Source organism: Chinchilla lanigera, unplaced genomic scaffold, assembly GCF_000276665.1.
Source record: "Chinchilla lanigera isolate Chin_1 unplaced genomic scaffold, ChiLan1.0 scaffold00041, whole genome shotgun sequence".
NCBI lineage: Eukaryota > Metazoa > Chordata > Mammalia > Rodentia > Chinchillidae > Chinchilla > Chinchilla lanigera.
In genome coordinates, this window is record NW_004955442.1 from 18,087,418 (window position 1) to 18,094,377 (window position 6,960).

Sequence of the window (6,960 nt, forward strand, 5' to 3'; positions counted from 1 at the left end):
TTAAACCCTCATGTTTGTCAAAATAAATCTGAGGTAGATTAAATCTTGAGTACAAAAAAACTAAAGAAACAACATCTAGTAGAAGAGAAGACAGACACTTTATCTGGCTCCCTGGTGCAGAGGACTATGTACAGAGTGATGGAATAACTAGGAAAAAGGAAAAATTGTCAACATTTTTCCATAAAGTATGAAAAATTTGTGAACATCAAAAACTGTCACTTACACAAAAACTGTCAGAAACACTGATATGTTCAGCCACTGTAAGCTCCTGGGGATCCCCTAGAGCTGGCAGTGCCTAAGCAGGCTGGTCCTCCCTGTGTGGGTTGTGGTACCCTGGGGCCTTTTACCAAACATGGGGCCTGACTCCTGTGTGGTGGGGCTTCCTCAAAATCCTGAAAAGCAATTCAGGCCTCCCTGAGGTGTCTACCCTTTAAAAGCCATGTTGTTGGTTATAGCTGGTGTTATTGCAGGGTCCTCAGGGTACCCAACCCCTGTGCAACCTGATGTAAGGTGTGTGAGTCCCCTGATGTCAGCTGGCATGGTGTTTTAGTTACTTTTCTTGTTGCTAAGACAAAATACCCAACACCCACAAGTTAAAGGGAAAAAAGTTTATTTTGGCTCAGAGTTTGTAGAGGTTTCAGTCCATAGTCAGCTGGTTCCAAGGCAATGTGGCATGGCAGAGGGGCATCACAGAGGAGAATCAGTTCATGCCATGACAGGCATAAGGCGGGAAAACAGCAAGCATCAGCCTGCTTCTCCTCTCTCCCTTTATATTACATCTGGGTTATAAGCCTGGTGCCACCCACACCTACAGCGGGGCTACTGTTATCTATACCCAGAACCATGCTAATTTCAATAAGTAAACTAATTCAGCACCATACAGCCTTAATCTCAGTATCACATGCCCTAGATCGAGCCAGTTTTGAGAAGCCCTACCTATGAGTACATGAGGCTTTAGGGGACATCCAAAAGATTCATGCACATCCCTTTATGCAAAAGGCATTTAGTCCATTTCTGAGACTTGGCAAAGACCTAACAGTTTCAGAATTATTGAAAAGTCCAAGTCCAAAGTCTCCTCTGAGATTTAAGGCAAATTCTTAGCTGCAAGCCCCTGTACAAATGTAAAGAAACTTAAACATTTTCAACATACAATGACACAAGATAAACATTTCCATTCCAAAAGATACAAATAGGATAGAAAGGAATGGGACCCAGGCAAGTCCAAAATCCAGTAGGCAAACATTAAGTCTCCTATTTCCATGTCCAGCATCCAGGGTAATCTGTGGCAAGATGTGAACTCTAAAGGGCTTGGATGGATCTGTCCCTGTAGCACTGCTGGTAGTTGCAGCTCTCACAGCTTTTCTCTTGGGCTGGCTTAGTACACTCCTTGCACCTTTCCTCAGATGGATTCATGTTCTTGGCTTCTCCAACCTTCTGGGGTCTCCACTGCACCTTCAGCTTCAGCCTTGCAGCTTTATATACTACCCACTGAGGAGGATGCTGCCTGGCCTCCCAGGCCTTCTTCTGAAATCTGTGTGGAGGCCCCCACAAGTCTTGCATTCTGTATGTGCCTAAAACATATGTATGACACTAAGGTTTGCTGCCAGATGGAGCAGTAGCCAGTCTTCCTTCTCTCTTGGCTCTAGGGGTTGAGTGCCTAGATTGCTGAGCACTGTGAACCAAATCCACAGGAACAAATTCTCTAGGCCACACCCATTCTGGAACATAGTGCTCTGGAGTTGTTTTTTTTTTTTTTTTAGTTTTTCTCCGGTACCGGGAACCGAACTCACGACCTTGCGCTTGCCAGGCAGGCACTTTTGCCGCTGAGCTAAATCCCCAGCCCCTGCTCTGGAGTTTTCTTCTCAAAGCAAAGTATTTCACCTTTGCAATTTTGAGGCTGCAAAGAGTGGTATCCTGCTGGTTCTTGTGATGTTCATAGGCCATCTTTTCCATTGTCCTATTCTTTTTCAGCAACCAGGTTCTCCTCTACTGTGTGTTTGCAGTACACAACTTTATCAGAGCTTCCTTTCTGGCCAAACTCAAAACATTTTAAATCATTCTTCTGGGCTTTTTGCTCTTAATTCTCAACATACATCTGGCTAAAAACCCCCAATAGTAGCTATGCCACTAACTCAACATTAGACTGCCTTGAAATTTCTTGTGCCAGATTAATTAATCCACTGCTCTTAATCTTAGTCTCAGGCAGTCTCTGGACATAAGCAAAATACAGACAAATTTTCTGTCAAAGCATGACATACATGGTCTGGAGTTCAACAGCCAATACAGTCTTTGTTTCTAACTGAAACCTCCTGAACCTGGTCTTTACTGGATGCGTTTCTGTTAGCATTTTGATCTTCTGAGCCCTGACCAGAATCTCCCATCAGGTTCAACTTCCAGCATTCCAGAGCTACTTGTTCAGCAGGCATCTCCAAGCCTTTCCGAAGTCTTTCCACAAGTCAGTTCCAAAGCCCTCTAAACCACGTGGCCAGGTAACAACACAACAACTCCATTCCTGGTATCAAAATCTGTATCCGTCAGTGCTTACTAGAGAAACAGATTTGATGCAAAATATACAAATATATAAGGATTTATAAGATTGGTTTACAGTGGCTGCCTGCAGAGGAGTCAGGTGTGGAAGAATGCAAAAGGGCCATCTCCCATGTTCACCCAGGCCTCCACCTTATTGCAGTCCTTCCCTGCTCCTTGTGGTCTGCCCTCAGACCTCATACAGGTACTGTGGCTGCAGCCACCTCCTCACCGTTCCTGCCTGGCTGCTCTTGTGGATCTGCCAATGAAGGCCCCTGGACTTGGGCTGGGTGGGAGGCGTCCCTCCCCACAGGCCTGTGGGCACCAAGAGTCATCAGCTATGCCCTGTGTAAGGCTGCCTCTGTGTGATGCTCCCAGCAGCTCTGACTTGGGCCTGAGTCCCAGGTTTTTCTGGCCCACAAATGACTGACTTGTGAGGACAGCTGGCCTGTATATGGAAGGTGGAGAAGCAGCCTGGGGCATCCTAAGGCTCACCTTGATGTTTTATAGCTGATGAGTTGGTTATTTCCATAAGTCTTTAGTTAAACTTTCTCTTTTCAAAATACTTTCATTCTCCCTGAATCCTCATCAGGTGTCTAAATGTGCTTGCTGCTCTCTGCATTTTACAGGATAATGAGGCTGCTAGAGATGGCTCCCAGCCATGTTTTCTTCCCTGGGGACCTTTGTTTGTGCCCTGGAGGGAAGTGCGGGGTGCTCTTAGGTCTCATGCCAGCTGGTCAGATTCTGGGCCACAGTGCCTAAAAGAGGCACTGAGTATAGGGGAAATTGAGGCCTGACCGCTGAGGAGCCTGGCATGGTATAGGTGGAGGAGTCTCAGCCATAGTCAAGGCCCACACTTCACAAAGTAGTTTAATCTCAGAGTGTCTACCACCTATTCTAGGCCTGCAGTCAAAGTCATGGCCTCAAGGAGATAAGCACCCGGGCTGCAACCCTCCTCAGAGGGTTCTTTCCTGAACACACTGAGGCAGGGCAGGCCATCAGCTCCAGATTCCTGGGTCCCCCTATTCACTGGGCACAGACCACAAGTCTTACTTGTCCTTTGTGCCAAGGGAGGATGGGGGCTTACTGGTACCTGGGAGGAGGGGGGCAGCTGAATGGTCCAGGGCCCTGAAGAAGACAGCCATACCCAGGACCCCAAGTGGACCTCCCTTCCAGGGCCTCTTCCCACTGCCCTCCCCACTTCAGCTGAAGACCCAGCAGGGACCAGGGACTTGGGAGACTAAAGTTATCTTCCCTGAGGTATGAGGTGCAGGAAAGGAGATAAATCTCTCAGTGAGCAGAGCACAGAGCAGAGCCCCCCTGCCAGACCAGCCCCAAGCAAGTGCATCTTCCCTCCCCAATCTTCTTAGTGACATTTCTTTGGCATTTGCCCGTCCACAGGGAGCTATTGTTTATGAAAAGACTAATTCACTGAGTATTCATGTTTGAAGAAATAATTCCAGATGCTTATTTACCAAACCTGTGAAACAGAGACATGGTTAATTTTAAATTAAACCCCTATACTTGTAGAGCTTTTTCTTTTCAAAACGAGGAACTTAACAGAGGTTCAGTGTTGCCAAGGGTGGGCATGGCTGAAGCCCAAGGCATTGTGCAGGGCGGGAGGCTATCAGCCCAGGTGACAAGGGCAGACAGCCTGTAACCTAGGCTATCCCCGGGCCCAGTCTTGGGGTATGGTGCAGAGCTGGCAGTCTCCTTGCTCCTGGTGACTCATCCTCACCCCTGACCCCATTTGTCCCACTCTCCTTACTCGGAGCCTTCCCACCCCAACTGATGGTGATGCCCCCTCCCAGAGCCACTGCTGCCCCGAGAGGACAGGAGGAGTGACTCCTGGGCCGGACCTCCAGGTCTAAGGACAGCAGGCATGGGCAGAGGGGAAGAGGGCTGAGTGGGAGTGTAGAAATATCCCTCCTCCCTTCCCCTACACCTGGTAGAGTCTGCTTTTGCTAGGACCTGGTCCTCTTGTCCACCTCTACAGCAAATATTTACTTGGCTCCGCCCACATGTAGCTTGAAACTCTGTTGTCTTCAGGATAAAAGGTCCCTGAGATATCATTTCTTATCCACATCTACTTCAGCCCAATATTCTGTCTGGATGCCCCAGCCCCTGCTCATCCTAAATGCAGAAGTCCCAAGGCAGCACAGAAGCAGTACCTCATGAGCCCGCTCTAGCCCCAAGGCAATCTGTCTCCTGATATTTCTTTAGTTTGCTGCAAACACCAGCCTCTGTGCAGGGCACAAGCTGTGATTCCTTGAGTGGCCCTGTGCACAAGAACTGCAGTGCTTTGCTGGCATGGGCGCTGGTCTCTGGCTGCTCCTCCTTGCTTCCTTTCTGCGAGTCCTGGCATGGGTCAAGTTCTGTGCTGGTTCCTGTCCGGCTCCAGCCTGTCATTCATAGAGACCAAGGTGGTCTTGTCTTTCCACTTGACCTTCATGTCCATATATGGCAGCAGAGAAGATTTAAATTTGTGTAACTTTGCTTACTCCTGCAGAGATCTCAGAGGTAATGGAGGCATAGCAGGGAACTCTACAGTGTGATCCTCACAGGGTTACAGTGTGGGCTCACAGGGTTAGTTTTCTGTGCCTCCTTGGGTCCTCTCCTCTTTAAATCATACCAGAAATTTCTTGGTTTGTGGAATGTGAAAAGTAATAATAGGGGTAACAGCCCCTTAAGTTCTGTATTTTTTTTGGTCCTTTCAGTGTCAGTGGGAATTTTGATTTGGGGATTTAGATGCCTTAGGTGCTCATTTATTTCAAATTTGTCCTCATGCACTGGTTAAATGACATTCTTTGTTGGTAATAAAAGTATTTAAGGCTATGAATTTAGTCATAAGTACAACTTTGACTATGATCTGGAGTCTCACTATGTTTTCCAGGCTAGCCTCGAACACCTGGGCTGAAGAGATCCTCCTACCTCAGTCTTCCAAGTAGTTAGCACTACAAGGATAAGCCACTGTGCCTATGTGTACATTTTTATGTATGAGGTGGTAGTACATTTTTGACTCTTTTTAAATAGCCAATTCTATATTTTTAAATTTTTATCTCTGATTTACTTTTTACTTAAAATAATGTCCTACAGTGTTTAACTTGCCACAAGTAAGAGGGGTTCTTTCTTTCCTGTTTATTTATTTTTGTGGTGATAGGGATAGAACCCAGGGCCTTGTGCATGCTAGGCAAGCACTCTGTCACTGAGTAGCAGCTCCACTCCTTTTTGAGTCAGAATCTCGCTAAACTGCCCAGGCTGGCCTTGAGCTTGTGTTTCGCCTGCCTCAACCTCCCACATGGTTGGAATTACAGATATGTACCACCACACCCAGCTTAATTTTAATTTTTATTTATGTTTAAATACACATAACATGAAATGTATTATCTTAACTACTTATAAGTATACACTTTATGGGGACTAAATATATTCACATACTGAGTATATTCACATTATTTCTAACCTCCAAAACTTTCTTTTTTAGGGTAACTGAAACTCTGTACATATTAACAATGACTTCTGGTTCCTTACCCCAGCCCCTGAAACCACCATCCCACTCTCCCATTACATTATTTAATTACTCCAGATATCTCATGCAAGAGAAATCATACAATATTTGTCTTTTGGTGACCAGTTTATATCAGTTAGCATGATAGTCTCAAGGTTCATGTTTCAATGTGTGTCAGAATTTCCATTTAGTTTGTTTATTTATGTATTTATTTATGTTTTTATTTATTGGAGACTGGGTCTTACTGTGTAACTCAGGCTGGCTTCAAACGTGCTGCGATCCTCCTGTTTTAGGCTCCCAAGTGTTGGGACTACAGGTGTGGGCCACCACCCTGGATATTATTTATTTATTTAGAGACAGGCTGTTGCTATGTTGCCTAAACTGGTCTTGAGCTCTGGGGGGCTCAAGTGATCTTCCCACCTCAGCCTCCCAACTAACTGGAATTACAGGCATACATCACCATCCCTGGTTTCAAATTTCCTTCCTTTTTAAGGCTAAATAATATTTCATTGTATGTCTGTGTCAGGTTTTGTTTATCCATTTATCCACCAGTGGGGATTCGGGTTGCTTCTCTCTTTTAGCTATGGTGAATAATGCTGCAACAAACATCAGTGCACAGATATATCTTGAAGACCCTGCTTCTAATTCTTCCGAATATTTACCCAGCAATTTTGGAATTACTAGATCATATGTTGTCTTAGTTACTTTGCTTGTTGCTGGGACAAAATACCCAACACCCAAAGTTAAAGGGGGAAAGTTTTATTTAGCTCACAGTTTGTAGAGGTTTATGGCTCTAAAGCAGGGATGCCGTGGCAGAGAACAGTTCATGGCACACACAAGGCAGCAGAAGCAGCAAGGGAGAGTAGACAAGACTCTTTCCCTCCCTTATTTGTTTGTTTTTTTTTTTTTTTTTTTTTTTTTTTTTT